A 16504-nucleotide genomic window follows, 5' to 3' on the forward strand; every position below is an offset into this window, starting at 1 on the left:
GGACAGAGACAGAGACAGAGAGACAGAGACAGGGAGAAGGGGAGATCAGGGAGGAAGGGGGGCTCCCCATTCACATGTAAGCTCTTTGAGGACAGGGGCTGTTCTGATTTTAGTCCTCCCATCCTCAGCTAAATTAGCGCCTAGTAAGCCCTGAGTTGAATTGAATTCCTAGTCCAAGATGCTTGATTCTCTAGAGCTGGTTTTTCCCTAGAGAGACAAAGTTGGCGGAAAGTATCAAGCAGTAGATTTGTTAACCAAATGAGATGGTGCCTATAAAAGGCTTTGGAAACCTTATTTTTGGGATCTGGACCCATGGTTTCACTGCAGGAGAGAATTCCCAGAAGAGAAAACTCCTCAGTGCAGATCAGCCCCTGCTCTACAACACTAAAAGGTTAAGTGACTTTCCCAGGGCCACACAGTCAGTTTGTGTCAAAGGCGGGACTCAAACCCAGGTCTTTCTGACTGCAAAGCCAGCTCAGTGTCCACTCCCCACTCTTGTAAACCTGAAAGCCTTTAGAAATGTCAGCATCTATTCTCGTAACATCTGAATAATTTTATAAGAATTTCTCATGAAGAGCTTACTTCTCTGGTAAGCTCCTGTAGCAAAGATTTGGGGCAAAGCACAGATGAAAGTCACTCATCATACAAAGGAAAGCAGGAATGCGATCTGTCTCACTGCAGGGGGGTACCCCACAGCAAGGAAATGAAAGGTCTAATTAAGGAGGGTAGAGAAGTAACTCATATTTTTATTGTTCTGGAGAACTAGTCCAAATAGATAGACTAGACTATGCATGCCTTATACATAGTAGGTAGCAGCGAATGAACATTTTCTTTTCTTTCTTTTCTTTTTTTTCTTTTTTTCTTTTTCTTTTTAGTGAGGCAATTGGGGTTAAGTGACTTGCCCAAGGTCACACAGCTAGTAAGTGTTAAGTGTCTGAGGCTGGATTTGAACTCAGGTACTCCTGACTCCAGGGCCAGTGCTCCATCCACTGCGCCACCTAGCTGCCCCAACGGATGAACATTTTAAACACCCACTATGTACTAGGCACTATGCTAAACAGTGGGGATATAGATACAGAAAAAGAGACAGATCCTTCGCTGAGGCAGGGGAAGCAGTAAAGAGATGGTTGGCCTGGTCACTTCCCTTAAATGGAAGCTTGGGGACCTCCCCTCTCTCTGCCTTCCAATCAGAGGGTTCCCAGGAGCAGAGGGTACTGAAGAGGTACAAGTACCATGGCTGATGGAACCTTGCAGGATAATGAAGTTCCTGGGGACATACTGGAGATATCCAAACAAAGGCAACCAGGTGGGAAATGTATTTAATAAACAAACAAATGGATGAATGAATGAATAATAGATAGTTGGGGTTTTTTTATTGAGTTCTACAAAAGGTTCTAAATAATATACATTATATTGGGAATCCAATACAATCCAACAAGCATTTATTGTGTCTACTATGTGCCAGACACTATGTAGTAGGCCCTGGGGATACAAAAAAGGGAAATGATTTCTGCCTATAAGGAGTTTATATTCTCCTGGGGAAAGTCAATTTGTGGACTGGAAAAAAAAAATATTGACATGATTGAAGATGAAGGATGCACTCACAATTGGAGGGAATCAGGAAAGGCTTCCCATTGGAGGTGGCACCTGAGATAAGCCTTGAAGGAAGCCAGAGATTATAAGAGGTTGGGATGAGGAGGGAGGGATTTGAGGAATGGAGGACAGCCTCTGGTGTAGGAGGGGTATAAAGACAAGATTCTAAATCAGCAAGTAAGCCACATAGAGTATGCGAAGGGGAGTGATGTGAAATAAATCAGAAAAAAATAGACCAGAGCCAGAGCCAAGACTGTGAAGGACTTTGAATGTGAGGTAAGAAATTTACATTTCATCCTGAAGGCAATAGGGAGCCATTGACATCTGGTGAGGAAGGGAGTGGCATAGTCACTGTCACAGTCAGATTTGTGCTCCAGGATGATTAACTGGACATTGGAGTAGCTGGTAAACTGGGAGGAGGAGGGAGGAGACTGGAAACACAGGGGCTTTTTGAGAGGTTTTTGCAATAGTGTATGTGAGGAGGGATGAGAGTATGAACTAGTATGGAGGCATTGTGAGTGGACAGACAGGGGCTGGTTATGAGATACGTTGTGGAAGTTGAGTCTTCCATTGATTAGCTTTGGGTGGTGAGAGAGAGTAAAGAGTTGATGATGACTGAGGCTGTAAACCTGGGTAACTAAAAGGAGGGTCTAGTCCTCAACAGAAACTGAAATCCCTATAGCATGTATCTGACCAAAGCGTCCCTCTGCTCAAGAAGATTCAATGGCTCCTTGTAGCCTGTAGGATAAAATGTAAACTCAGAGGTTCATGGATTTAGAGTCAGAAGGGACTTTAGAGTCCATCTAGACCAACTCTTTCATTTTATAGTTGAGGAAACTGAGGCCAGGAGAGGTTAGAGATATACCCAAGGTCACCCAGGTAACAAGGGGGCAAAGCCAAGATTTGAATCAAATTCCTTTAATTCCAAATCCAGCATGCTGTGCTGACTGCTGACTTTGAAAACCCCTTTCATTCTGGCTCTGACCTATCTTTCCATGCCAAGTTCACTTTATACACACTCTACATTCCAGCCCCACTGGCCTTGCACATTGTTTCCTCTAGACTACATTCCTCCTTGCCTCCAAAGCACAGTTCAGGTGCTTTCACAGCTCACTCAGGTCCCTTTCAAATTCCTTTGCATTTATTCTGGGCATATTTTGAATACACTTGTCTATGTCTGTGCTGTCTTGCCCCAGGAGAATAGAAGCTCTTTTGAGGACAGAGACTGTTTTATTTTGTCTTCATATCTCCTGGTACTCAACAACTGCTTATTGAATCAAAACAAATTGACGTTTGGGAAAGGAATAAGTATAGGGGGTGAGACCTATTTTCAACATGTTGTTTGAGATGTTAACAGAATATCCAGTTGCAAAGGTCCAATGTGTCAGGCAGTTGGCACCATGCCTGACACATAGTAGGTGCTTAATAAAGGCTTGCTGTCTGGCTAATTGACTGATAATGGGTGTGGAGCTTGAGAGAGTGATTAGGGCTAAGTAAATAGATGTTTTAGCACCCTTTCTGGGCTACCTCCCCAATTTGTATTTGTGTAGGCAGATTGGGTTGCCTAGAGGGTGGCTCTTATCTTGGGATTTAAGGTACTCCTATGGGTTTTCTAATACTATATAGCTTATGGGGGCCCCACTGATGCACCCCACATCAATAGTCAGCCAGTAGACACAATCAATTCAAGGTAAAGACATTTATTAAGATGGCATACAGTGAGAATAACAGCTACAAAATATCCATTCCCCACTTATAAACCTGGTTGCACTATCTCACAAATATACCATGTATCAGTGAGAAGTATAGGCACAAACTTAGAGTAAACTCATCATAAGGAATATACTTAGAAACACATGTGGTTGTTCAACTTATTCCTCTTCTATTACAGAACTACTCTCATTGCAATCACACATTAAAAAGTTGCCCAGGGGCAGCTAGGTGGCACAGTGGATAAAGCACCAGCCCTGGATTCAGGAGGACCTGAGTTCAAATTCAGCCTCAGACACTTGACACTTACTAGCTGTGTGACCCTGGGCAAGTCACTTAACCCTCACTGCCCCAAAAAAGAGAGAGGGAGGGAGGGAGGGAGGGAGGGAGAGAGAGAGAGAGAGAGAGAGAGAGAGAGAGAGAGAGAGAGAGAGAGAGAGAGAGACTGTATATAAAGCTCATTTAAAAAATACTGTCTCTTTGGGTCTCCATTTCCTCATCTGTAACACTGGATGGTAAAACTAGATGATTTCTGAGGTTCCTTCCTGTTCTAAATCTATAATTCAACAACATAAGGCTCAGTTATTATTCCCTCACAGCACCAGGACATGGAAACATGCTGGAGCAACCTCAAGGTAATGAATGGGGTTTAGAGTCACAATACCTGGCTTAAATTCCAACCCTTTCATTTACTTGCTGTGTGACCTTGGACAAGTCATGTAACATGTCATTTTATTTCCTCATCTGTAAAATGGTGATAATAGGAACAAGTACATTGCAGGGTTGTTGTGAGGATCAAGTGAGATAATATATATAAAGTGCTATAGAAATAGCAATAATAGCTATCATATTAGAGATAGAGATAGATATGTGTTTATAAAGTGATTTCAGATTTGCACAGATTTTACATGCTGCCCCCTTTTGATCCTCACAGCCCTGCAGTGTAAATGCTATCATGATCCTCCTTCTACAGATGAGGAAACTAGGCTAGTTATATTATTGTTCAACTAGCCAGCAAACATTTATGAAGCACCAAACATAACTGGAGGTACAAGTACAAAGCATGAACTGATCTCTCCTCAAGAAGCTAATATTCTCGCTTAACCTCTCACTGAGTCCTAGTTTCCTCCTCTATAAAAAGAAAGGTTCAGACTAGCTGGCCCCTGAGAGCCCTTTCTAGCAAAGAGCGTATGAATTCCACACAGGGACATCACATCAGGATGTTACTACATTACTTTATGTCACACCGGACACCATGACGTCAAAGGCACATTACATTGAAGTCACTAGCGCCCAGGATGCCTCTTTCACCTGGAGAAGGATGAGGCCAGGAATGAGGTTAGCAACGAGGGAATGGGAGTTGTAGCTCACTGACTCTTGCCTCAATCCCTGACAGCGCCACCCCACCCTCCCCCCCACCCCCCATCGACCCCTCCAACCCTAGCAGCATAGAGTCTCGCCCAGCAGGACCCAGGACCCTGGATGGAATGTACCATTGGCATAAAAAGGGGAGGCTGTTCTCCTCTCCCCCTCTCCCCGCCTACCCCCGCCCCCGCCGTAGCTAGTGGAGTTTTCCGTTGTCATGGCTCCGCCTACAACAAACTGGGGCCCGCAGGCAACTTGTGAGCGTGGGCCAGGTAAGTGTCTCGCGCCCTCTCGGGACTCTGCGGCTGGCTCCAGGGCGTTCCCGTGGGCATTCCCGTGGACGCGGGAGGGACTTCTGTGTAACTGTCCTTTCTTTGGTTGCAGTCACGGAAACAGGTGTCACGCGTGACCTCCAGCCTAGCTCCTCTCGGAAGGATCCCCAGGTGCTGACTTCTCTGGGCCAGGTAGGTTTGTAGGTAGTGGATCCACGATTGAAGGGCCGCTCTTGGAATCCTAGAATCTAGACCCGGGAGGGAGTAAGAGAGTCATTGAGGCCAAGCCTCTCGATTTTAATGATGGGGAAACTGAGGCATTTCGCAAGAGGTTAAACGAGAGTGCTACCTCTACCATGCCAGGTAAGCTTCACAACAACCCTGGGACAATGGAGAAACTGAGGCACCGAGGGATTCGTGCTGTTTTTTTGTTTGTTTTCGTTTTCGTTTTCGTTTTGTTTTGTTTTAGGGCAATGAGGGTTAAGTGACTTGCCCAGGGTCACACAGCTAGTGAGTGTTAAGTGTCCGAGGCTGGATTTGAACTCGGGTCCTCCTGAATCCAGGCTGGTGCTTTATCCACTGCCCCATCTAGCTGCCCCCTCATACTTCTTTTTTTTTTTTTAAAGCACTTTACATCCATGATATTAGTTGAGCCTCATAACAGCTCTTGAATGTAAGCCCACTTTACAGAGGCCCAGAGAAGTTGAGTGATTTGGCAACAATCCCACAGGAAGTAAAGAGCAGTGGCAATATTTAAACCCAATTAGTTCCACTAGTCCTCAGATTCTGTGATTCTGTGACTCCTGATACAAGGCTTTCCCCATTACACCAGGCTGCTCAACCTGGATTCCTTCAGCCCAGAAGGGTACTCAGTCAATCAACAAACATAGACCAAGTTCTTACATTGGGCTCTTCTTGTTGCTGTTCAGTCATGTCCAACTCTTCATGATCCCATTTGGGGTTTTCTTGGTGCTTTGCCATTTCCTTTTTGCAACTCATTTTACAGATGAGGAAACTGAGGCCAAGAGGGTTAAGTGACTTGCCCAGGGTCACACAGCTAGTCAGCATGAGACTGGATTTGAAGTAAGGTCTTTGAAACTTCAGGCCCATCACTCTATCCACTGCCTCACCTAAGTGTCCTCATAATTTGAGAAACTTAGAGTTAGAAAGGACCCCAGTAACCTTCTGGCAGTTAGGTGGCGCCATAGTGGATAGAGCACTGGGCTTGAATTCACAAAGACTCATCATCCTGAGTTCAAATCCAACCTCAAAATTTACTAGCTGTGTGACCCTGGGCAAGTCACTTAACTCTATCTGCCTCAGCTTCTTCATCTATAAAAAGAGCTGCAGAAGGAAATATGGCAAACCACTCCAATATCTTTGCCAAGAAAACCCCCAAATGGGGTCACAGAGAACTCTTCTTCTCTCCTTACCCCACTCTCCCCTTCCAAGTAATCGCTAAGTCCCATTAATTCTGTGGAATCCCTTCTGTCCATTCCTGCTACCACAGGTTTAGTTTATCTGGTTTGAGTCCTTAAGACCCACTCCCTGCCCTGTCATGCTACCACCCCAATTGTTCTTCCTACTTCCAGATTTCTCCAATCACATCGCTGCCCTTAGGGATTTTCCTACCACACTGGTCTAATGCAGAGCACTTCCAAGAGAACTTCAGTGACCCTCCAAATAAAGTATAAACTCTTTGTTGTTGTTGTTGTTGTTGTTTTGAAAATATAAACTCTTTTTTTTTTTTTTTAGTGAGGCAATTGGGGTTAAGTGACTTGCCCAGGGTCACACAGCTAGTAAGTGTTAAGTGTCTGAGGCTGTATTTGAACTCAGGTACTCCTGACTCCAGGGCCAGTGTTCTATCCACTGCGCCACCTACCTAACCCCGAAAATATAAACTCTTAATACTGGCATCAAAAGTCTTCCAAAATCCGTCTTTTTAGCCACAGTCACTACATGACTCAATGGATAGAGCATTGGTCTTGGAATCTGGAAGACCTGAGCTCAAATCCTGCCCTAGACACTTAGTCACACGTGTATGACCCTGGACAAATCACTTAATCTCTGTCTGCCTCAGTTTCCTCAACTATAAAGTGTGGATAATAATAGCACCTACCTCCTAAAGTTGTTGTGAGGATCAAATGGGATAATTTTTGTAAAGCTCTTAGCGCAGAGTCTGGCATATAGTAGGTAGCATATAAATGTTAACTGTTATTATTCTTTCCTTTCCATATTAACCCTTATGAAGAAATTGGCTTCCTCTCTCTACCCCCTTCAACCTATCTTTTGCCATCCCCTCTATCCATTCTTGCTCATGCCTTTTTACCTTTTTTTTTTTTTGGTGAGGCAATTGGGGTCCAGTGACTTGCCCAGGGTCACACAGGTAGTAATTGTCAAGGGTCCGAGTCTGGATTTGAACTAAGGTCCTTCTGAATCCAGGGCCGGTGCTCTATCCACTGTGCCACCTAGCTTCCCCGCTCATGCCTTTTTGTATACAAGGAATCAACTATATTCTTGCATTTCCACATCCCCCCACTCCCTCCCATCCTTTAAGACCAAGTTTAGATAACATGAAGCCACCCCTGACATTTTTCCTAACAGTTTTCTGGACTTGTCCCTTTCATATATCCAGCTCTTTCTTCTATCCTGGTTATGGGCATATTTTTCCTTCTGCCATCGGTATAATAGGATTTCCAGCTGTAAGGGACTTTAAAATCATTTAGACCAACCCCTAATGAAATCCAGTGGTTTGTTACATAGACAGTAAGCAACAGACTGGAGAGGGTCAATTTCTTGAGAGCTGGGCTGGGGATGTATGTGTGTCCTTTCTGTCTTTATGCCTGCCCCCCTCCCCACACACATACACACTAGCACAGTCACTTGCAGGTACTGCATTCAGTGAATTTCTGAGCATGGTATGGGCCAGAGAACTGTAGCCTCTTTTAAGCCCGAGGTACCAGGGACTTAAGCAGGCTTAAGTGGGAGAAGGAAGGGAGACCAAGAGATCTAAGGTATAAAGAGGGGAAAAGTAGGAAAAAGAAAATAGGAAAAACAAGTTTAGAAAAAGAAAGAAGGAAGGAAAGGAAGGAGGGAGGGAGGATAGGAGGGAGAAAAGAAGGAAAGGAAGGAGGGAGGGATGGAGGAAGGAAGGAAGGGAAGGAAGGAAGGAAGGAAGGAAGGAAGGAAGGAAGGAAGGAAGGAAGGAAGGAAGGAAGGAAGGAAGGAAGGAAGGAAGGAAGCAAGCAAAAAAGCAAGCAAGGAAGGAAAATTTCACAAGTCAGGAATTGACAGTGCCACCAATAGTTGAAGAGGACAGCTAGGTGGCACAGTGGATAGAGTACTAGGCCAGGGAGTTAGGAAGACCTGAGTTCAAATCCAGTCTCAGTTGTGTACTAGCTGTGTGATCCTAGCCAAGTCATTTTACCCTATTCATCTCAGTTTCCTCATTTGTAAAATGAGTTGAAGAAGGAAATGGCAAACCACTGCAGTATCTTCCCCAAGCAAGCCCCAGATGGGATCACAAAGAGATGGACATGACTGAAATAACTAAACAACAATAAAGGTAGAAGAAGGGCTTCTTTCTTTCTTTCTTTCTTTCTTTCTTTCTTTCTTTCTTTCTTTCTTTCTTTCTTTCTTCCTTTCTTTCTTTCTTCCTTTCTTTCTTTCTTTCTTTCTTTCTTTCTTTCTTTCTTTCTTCCTTTTTTCCTTTCTTCCTTCCTTCCTTCCTTCTTTCCTTCCTTCCTTCCTTCCTTCCTTCCTTCCTTCCTTCCTTCCTTCCTTCCTTCCTTCCTTCCTTCCTTCCTGGGCAATGAGGGTTAAGTGACTTGTCCAGGGTCACACAGCTAGTAAGTGTCAAATGTCTGAGGTCAGATTTGAACTGAGGTCCTCCTGAATCCAGGGCCAGCACTCTATCCACTGAGCCACCTAGCTGCCCCATAAGGGTTCTTTTAAAAAAATTTTCACTTTGTGTAATGGCTTCTTTAAGAGAGAAATTTCATTCAGTCCCTTATAAATCAAAACATGTAGACAGAATGCCTTCCCCCCAAGATGCCTAAATCTCTGCAGCTTCTGGATTTCTGTGACAAAACATGTCACTCAGAAATTCATGGAAGTTCCATACAAAAATGTCATACAAGTAGTTAGCACATCTCTTGGAGTAATGAAGTCACATAGACCAGACCCCAGAACAGATAGATACATGGAGTATGGGTTAGAGAGAGGAGACCTTGGAAGCGAAGAGTCTATTTAGGAATCTGTTGCCATAGTCCAGGCAAGAGGTGATGCCACCCTGAATCTGAATAGGGGTGATCTCAGTGGGAAGGAGAGAAGATGGATTCATGATGCCCTGAGAATTCAGAATCAACAAGGCTCAGAGACAGCTTTTTTTTTTTAAGTGAGGTAATTGGGGTTAATTGACTTGCCCAGGGTCACACAGCTAGTAAGTGTCAAGTGTCTGAGGCCGGATTTGAACTAAGGTCCTCCTGAATCCAGGGCCGGTGCTCTATCCACTGCACCACCTAGCTGCCCCTCAGAGACAGCTTTGATGGAGTGGTGGGGCTGGTTTTCTGAGGGTAAGGAAAATGTTAAGGATGGAACAAATTGTGAGCCTGAGTGACTCGAAGGGCAGTGGAGGGTTCTCAGCAGAAACAACAGGGAACTTTGGAGGGTGAGTGGATTGAGCTGGTAGGGATGATGAAGCAGAAGGGCTTGAGTGCCAGGCTTGGTCAGGAAAACCTGCTAGAAATCCCACTCCTAACATTTAATAGATCATCAGTCAAAATGATAAGCATTTATTAAATACCTATTGTATATGGTAATATTTTACATTTATAACCCATACCTAATTGCTTACCACCTCAGGAAGGGGGGGGGGGAGGGAGGGAAGGAGGGATAAAAATTGGAACTCAAAACTATAAATAAAAATGTTTAGTGCTTTTTAAAAAAGTACCTAGTAGGGCAGCTAGGTGGCGCAGTGGATAAAGCACCAGCCCTGGATTCAGGAGGACCTGAGTTCAAATCCAGACTCAGACGCTTGACACTTACTAGCTGTGTCACTTAACCCTCATTGCCCTGCAAAAACAAAACAACAACAACAACAACAACAACAACAAAAGTTCCGTGTGTGTGCCACACAATGACTAAGTTCTGGGAAATGCAAAAAAAAAAAAAAAGCTACATCTTCTGATTGTTCCATGAACAAGGCAAAAATTCCCTCTCTGGGCTCCAGGTATTCTCTTTGGATAACCCCCATGCCTGGAATGCTCTCTCTCCTCTGCTCTGACTACTGATCTCTCTGACTTTTGTTAAAAACTCAGATAAAGTCCCACCTTCCACAGAAAGCCTTCCCTAGCCCCTCTTAATTCTAGTGCCCTCTTTCTTTTCATTATTTTCTATTTATCCTGTATAACAGGGCTTCTTAAACTTTTCCCACTCCCTATACCCCTTTTTGCCTGAGAAATTTTTATGTGGCCCTGGAGTATATAGGTATATAAAACCTTTTACTGTTGCCAAATTTTTTGAGATCGCCACATTGAGTTACATGCTCCCATATAGGGTCGTGACCCACAGTTTAAGAAGCCGGGCTGTATAGAGCATGTTGGTACATATTCCTTTGCTTATTATCTCCCCCATTAAACTGTGGGGTCCTTGAGGCATTGCTTAGTGCACATACTAGGTGCTTAATAAATTTATTGACTGACTGAGGGTATGCCTCATGGTAATAATCCAACCTTTCCGAGCCTCAGTTTCCTCATCGGTAAAATGAACTTTGTACAAATCCCTTTTCAGTTTAAATCCGTGATCCTATAATTCTGTGATCTTAGTCCATTCCCTTATCACCATCAAGTAATAAGAGGTTTGCATGACTGTTCATGAATGAGCCATACAACACTTACATAGTATGACTCCCAGAAGGATGGCCATCTCACCTGCCCAATGGAGACCTCAGAGAAACCTATTCAACTCCAAGCATTAAGTGCCTATTGCTCATCAAGCATCCTGCTAGGTGCTAGGAACATAGAGACAAAAAGAAGATGGTGCCTGCCTACTAGGAACTGGTGTTCTTCTGGAAGAAACCATGTGTGTGTGTGTGTGTGTGTGTGTGTGTATAAGTAAATATAAAACATGCAAAGATACACATGATGGGATCCCTGCCTACATAAAACTTATCACCTGGGTATCTGGTAGGCAACTCTAATTCCACATGTCCAAAACAGAACTCTGGATCTTTCCCCTGAACATTCCTTCTATCCCATCACACCGAGAGGCATCCAGGTGACACAGTAGAGAATATACTGGAACTGGAGTCAAGAAGACTTGAATTCTAATCCAGCCTCAAGACACTTGCTAGCTGTGTGTCCCTGGGTAAGTCACTTAACAATTGTTTGCCTCAATTTCCTCAATAGAAAAATGGGAATAATAATGACACCCGAGACCTCCCAGGCTTGTTCTGAGGATCAGATGAGATATTTGTAAAGGGTGCAGTACATTGCCAGGCATATTTGTTTTTCAGTTATTTCAGTTATGTCTGACTCTTTGACAGAGGTCCATGGGGCTTCCTTGGCAAAGATACTGGAATGGTTTTGCCATTTTCTTATCTAGTGGCAAACAGAAGTTAAGTGACTCACCCAAGGTCACAGAGTGAGTAAGTTTCTGAGGCTGGATTTTAACTCAGGGCTTCCTGGCTCCAAACCCAGCCCTCTATTGCCAGTGCCACCTGGCTGCCTAGCTTGGCATATAGTAGGCAATTAACAAATGCTTCTTCTCTCCCTTCCCCTTCCCAATTTCCCTTTTTCTGTCCTGGCCATCACCATCCATCCTTCCAGGCTTCCAATGTCAGGATTGTTCCTCCCTCCTGCTTTCCTTGTAGCTATTTAGGTGTGATGCCTTGCCAGTTTTCCCTCTACTTGTCTCAAATCCTTCCCCATCTCTCCGGCTCACATGGCCATCATCTTTTTTGTTTTGTTTTTTGTGTTTTTGTTTTTTTTGGTGAGGCAATTGGGGTTAAGTGACTTGCCCAGGGTCACATAGCTAGTAAGTGTTAAGTGTCTGAGGCCGGATTTGAACTCAGGTCCTTCTGAATCCAGGGCCAGTGCTTTATCCACTGTGCCACCTAGCTGCCCCAGTAGATATATTCTTTTTTTTAATTAATAAAGTATTTTTTTTCCTGTTACATGTAAAGATAGTTCTCAACTTTTGTTTATACAAGCTTTCCAATTTCAGATTTTTCTCCCTCCCTCCCCTCCCTTCCCCCTCCCCTAGACAGCAGGTAATCTGATATAGGTTTATATATATATATATATATATATATATATATATATATATACACACACACATAATAACATTAATCCTATTTCTGCATTAGTCCTGTTATAAGAGAAAAATCAGAGCACTGATGAGAAACCTCAAAATAGAAAAAAACAACAGCACCAAAAACAAAAGAAATAGTATGGTTCATTCAGCATCTATACTCCACAGTTCTTTTTTTTTTTCTTGGATTTGGAGATCCTCTTCTATCATGAGTTCCCTGGAACTCTTCTGTACCATTGCATTGGTGAGAAGAATATAGTCCATCACAGTAGATCAACACTCAATGCTGATGATACTGTGTACAATGTTCTGGTTCTGCTCATCTCACTCATCATCAGCCCACGCAAGACCCTCCAGGTTTCTCTGAACTCCTCCTGCTCAAGTAGATATATTCTTAACCTAACAAGGGATAGAAGCAATTATAAAAGATAAAACAGACGATCGTGATTTCAAAAATTGAAAACCTTTTGATCAAAGTTAATGTATCTGTGCCAGTTGATAGCATATTGGTCTTTTTCTTTGGCAATATAGAACATGGGTCCCTTTGGCATCTCTGGAACAATGACTTCCAGCAGTAGCTGCATTGGGATCAAAGGACAAGCTAGATGGACCGAGGAAAAGCAGTTTCATGACCCTACAATGAGTCCAACAGAAAAGTTACACTGTACCTAAGGGGTGTGAGTGAATACCCCACAAGAGGGAGAAAAGGACTTTTAGCAACCAATAACCCTTTGCCACATATGCTCTCTGGGTTTGAGACTATTTTCTCCTGGACTCTGTATATTCTTAGGAGAGAGTGTGGCAACAGACTTTTGGTGGGATGTTTTGCACCAACTGTTCTCATTATACCATCTTACCAATTGCCCCCTTCTAAAAGTGAATAAAGTCTGGCTGACTAATTGATATAAAATCATAATCACGGAGGAAAGACACTGGTGGGGGCTCATGAGTGATAGCTCTAGGGGAAGAATACTTCAACCCTTCAGTGTTAGATTCTTTTTTCAATTTTTTTTCATGTGGGGGGCAATGAGGGTTAAGTGACTTGCTCAGGGTCACACAGCTAGTAAGTGTCAAGTGTCTGAGGCTGCATTTGAACTCAGGTCCTCCTGAATCCAGGGCTGGTGCTTTATCCACCACACCACCTAGCTGCCCCCAACATTTTTTAATATTTTCTTTTTTCCCCAATTATACGTAAAACATTTTTTAACATTCGTGGGTTTTGGGAGTTCCTAATTCTATCCCTTCTTCCCTTCCCCATCCTCTCCCTGAGACACTAAGCAATTTGATATAGGTTATGCATGTGCAATCATAAAATATTTCCATATTAGTCATTTTGTGGAAGAAAACCTGGAACAACAACAAAAAAGTGAAAAATAGTCTGCTTCAGTCTGCATTCAGATGCTACCAGTTCTTTCTCTGGAGGCAGATAGCATTTTTCATCGTGAGTCCTTTGGGACCATCTTGGATCATTGTATTGCTAAGAATAGCTAAATCACTCAGTGTTCATCATACAGTATTACTGTTACTGTGTACACAGTTCTCCTGGTTCTGCTCATTACATTCTGTATCAATTCATGTAAGTCTTTCCAGGTTTTTCTGAAATAACCCTGCTCATAATTTCTTTCTTTTTTTAATTTAATTTTTAATTTTTTTTTTTTAGTGAGGCAATTGGGTTTAAGTGACTTGCCCAGAGTCACACAGCTGGTAAGTGTTAAGTGTCTGAGGTCGGATTTGAACTCAGGTACTCCTGAATCCAGGGCTGGTGCTCTATCCACTGCACCACCTAGCTGCCCCCCCCTTTTTTATAGTGAGGCAATTGGGGTTAAGTGACTTCCCCAGAGTCACACAGCTAGTAAGTGTTAAGTGTCTGAGGCCGGATTTGAACTCAGGTCTTCCTGACTCCAGGGCTGGTGCTCTATCCACTGCACCACCTAGCTGCCCCATGCTCATCATTTATTAAAGTACAATAATATTCCATTACAATCATATACCAAAACTTGTTCAGCCATTCCCCAATTTCCAGTTCTTAGCCAATACAAAAAGAGCTGCTATATGTACTTTTGTATAAATAGATTCCCTCCTCTACTTTTTTTTTTAATCTCTGGGATACAAACCTAGTAGTGGTATCGCTGGATCAAAAGGTATGCCTGGGGCAGCTAGGTGGCACAGTGGATAAAGCACCAGCCCTGGATTCAGGAGGACCTGAGTTCAAATTTGGCCTCAGACACTTGACACTTACTAGCTGTGTGACCCTGGGCAAGTCACTTAACCCTCATTGCCCAGCCCAAAAAAAAAAAAAAAAAGATATGCCTGGTTTTGTAGCCCTTTGTCATAGTTCCAAATTGGAATTTCTCTTTCTATATCTCAGTGCTAGATTCTGAGACAAAAAAGAAGTAGTCATTTGATTCTGGGGACACCAGCCTAGCAGTGTGACTAGGGTTTGGGGGGAAAAAGAGCCTAGATATGCTACAGTACTACATGAGTCGGCCTGTTTCACTACAACAGAGAGTTCATGAGAAGGAGTAATGTGTAATAAGTGTGGAAAGGTAGGTTTGATCTGTTTGTGAAGTGCTTTAAATGACAGACACAGGTGTTTGTCTTTGATCCTACAAAAAAGTGCTTAATAAATTCTTGTTGCTTTAACATTTCCAACTAGTGTGTGACCATGGTCAAGACACTTAAATTCTTTGGGTCACAGTTTCCTCATCTATAGATGGAGATAATAAGAAGTACAGTATCTCATGGGGTTGTGAGAAGACTTTTAAAACAGTTTGCAAAATTTAAAGTTTTATACAAATGCCTATTACTGTCATTGTTATTACGATTTTAAGAGGGGATTTTTTTTTTTCCAAGGGCAACAAAAAGACTGCCAAGTGGCTTAAATTTAGCCTCCTTAGAATGAAACGAGCATGGGGGACAATTTTATATTGGGGATAGTTTTTAAGGTGCACCTCAAATCACAGCAAGGTTGTGATCAACCTTGCTATGTTTGATTTATGCTATTCACAAAAAAATACATGAGAACTAGAAAGAACAATACAACCGTTGTAATAGAAATCTTGGGAAATTGATCGGGAAATGAACACTTCCAAGATAAAATGGAAGGCCTGCTAATGCTAGACTAAAGTAGCTGTCAAAAGGAATAGCAAAGGGGCAGCTAGATGGCGCAGTGGTTAAAGCGCTGGCCCTGGATTCAGGAGGACCTGAGTTCAAATCCAGCCTCAGACACTTAACACTTACTAGCTGTGTGGCCCTGGGCAAGTCACTTAACCCCCATTGCCCCGCAAAAAAAAAAAAAAAAAAAAGGAATAGCAAAGAAATGGAAATAGGTGCGCTGGATAAAAAGAAAGTATAAGCAATAATAGTCATAACTCACATTTGTAGAATGTTTCAGGGTTCACAAAGGGCTCTCCCTTGCAACAACCCTATGAAGTAGGTAGAGAACATGCTATGAAATTGTATCTGGGACGTTAATGTAAAGAATAGATCTTGAATCTTACTTGCTACATTAGAGTCAATTTTCCCAAGCTATTTGTCAATCATGTTCCCCTTGGGTCTTGTGTTTGAAGATTATGTATGACTGCCCTGATTTATACCTAGCCTGTATACTGAACAACCCAGGACCAAGTGGATTGATCATGAAAAGTCTTGGACATATATGACTGTTTGCTGCCTCAGGGAGGGGAAAAGGGAGGGAGGGAAAGAGGGTAAAAAATTGGAACCCAAAACTATAAATAAAAATGTTTATTATTTAAAAAAAATTTTTAAGTCTTGGAAAAATACCCAAACTTGGGAGATTAATATTCAATCACCCCATCATAGAATGGGAAAAGAAACTCAATTTGGATGGAACTCTACAGGAATTTGTATTATCTCAAAGATGAATTGGACATCTTTCATCTATGACTCAGAGGACAACATTAAGTATCCGCTGAAAGATTATGCTGAGTTTTGCTGGGTAGGTGATTCTTGGTTGTAATCCCATTTCCTTTGCCCTCTGGAATATCATATTCCATGCCCTCCGGTCCTTTAATGTATGTAGAAGCTGCTAGATCTTGTGCTATCCTGACTGGGGCTCCACAGTACTTGAATTCTTTCTTTTTGGCAGCTTGCAATATTTTCTCCTTGACCTGAGAGCTCTGGAATTTGGCTATAATATTCCTAGGAGTTTTCCTTTTGGGATCTCTTTCTGGAGGTGATCAGTGGATTCTTTCAACTTCTATTTTAGCTGCTGCTTCTAGAGTTTCAGGGCA

The 16504-nt window shown here is 42.8% G+C and overlaps 1 protein-coding gene across 1 annotated transcript in view; it reads left to right on the forward strand.

Moving 5' to 3' along the window:
- Positions 1-4911: 4911 nt before the first annotated feature.
- Positions 4912-16504, forward strand: part of CFAP74 (cilia and flagella associated protein 74) — a 134628-nt gene continuing 123035 nt past the window's right edge. Inside the window, exons 1-2 of the mRNA XM_043995435.1 lie at positions 4912-4940; positions 5053-5132. The gene's annotated coding sequence lies outside the window, so the exon portion shown is untranslated. The remainder of the gene's footprint in view (positions 4941-5052; positions 5133-16504) is intronic.

Source organism: Dromiciops gliroides, chromosome 3 (assembly GCF_019393635.1).
Source record: "Dromiciops gliroides isolate mDroGli1 chromosome 3, mDroGli1.pri, whole genome shotgun sequence".
Classification (NCBI taxonomy): Eukaryota; Metazoa; Chordata; class Mammalia; order Microbiotheria; family Microbiotheriidae; genus Dromiciops; species Dromiciops gliroides.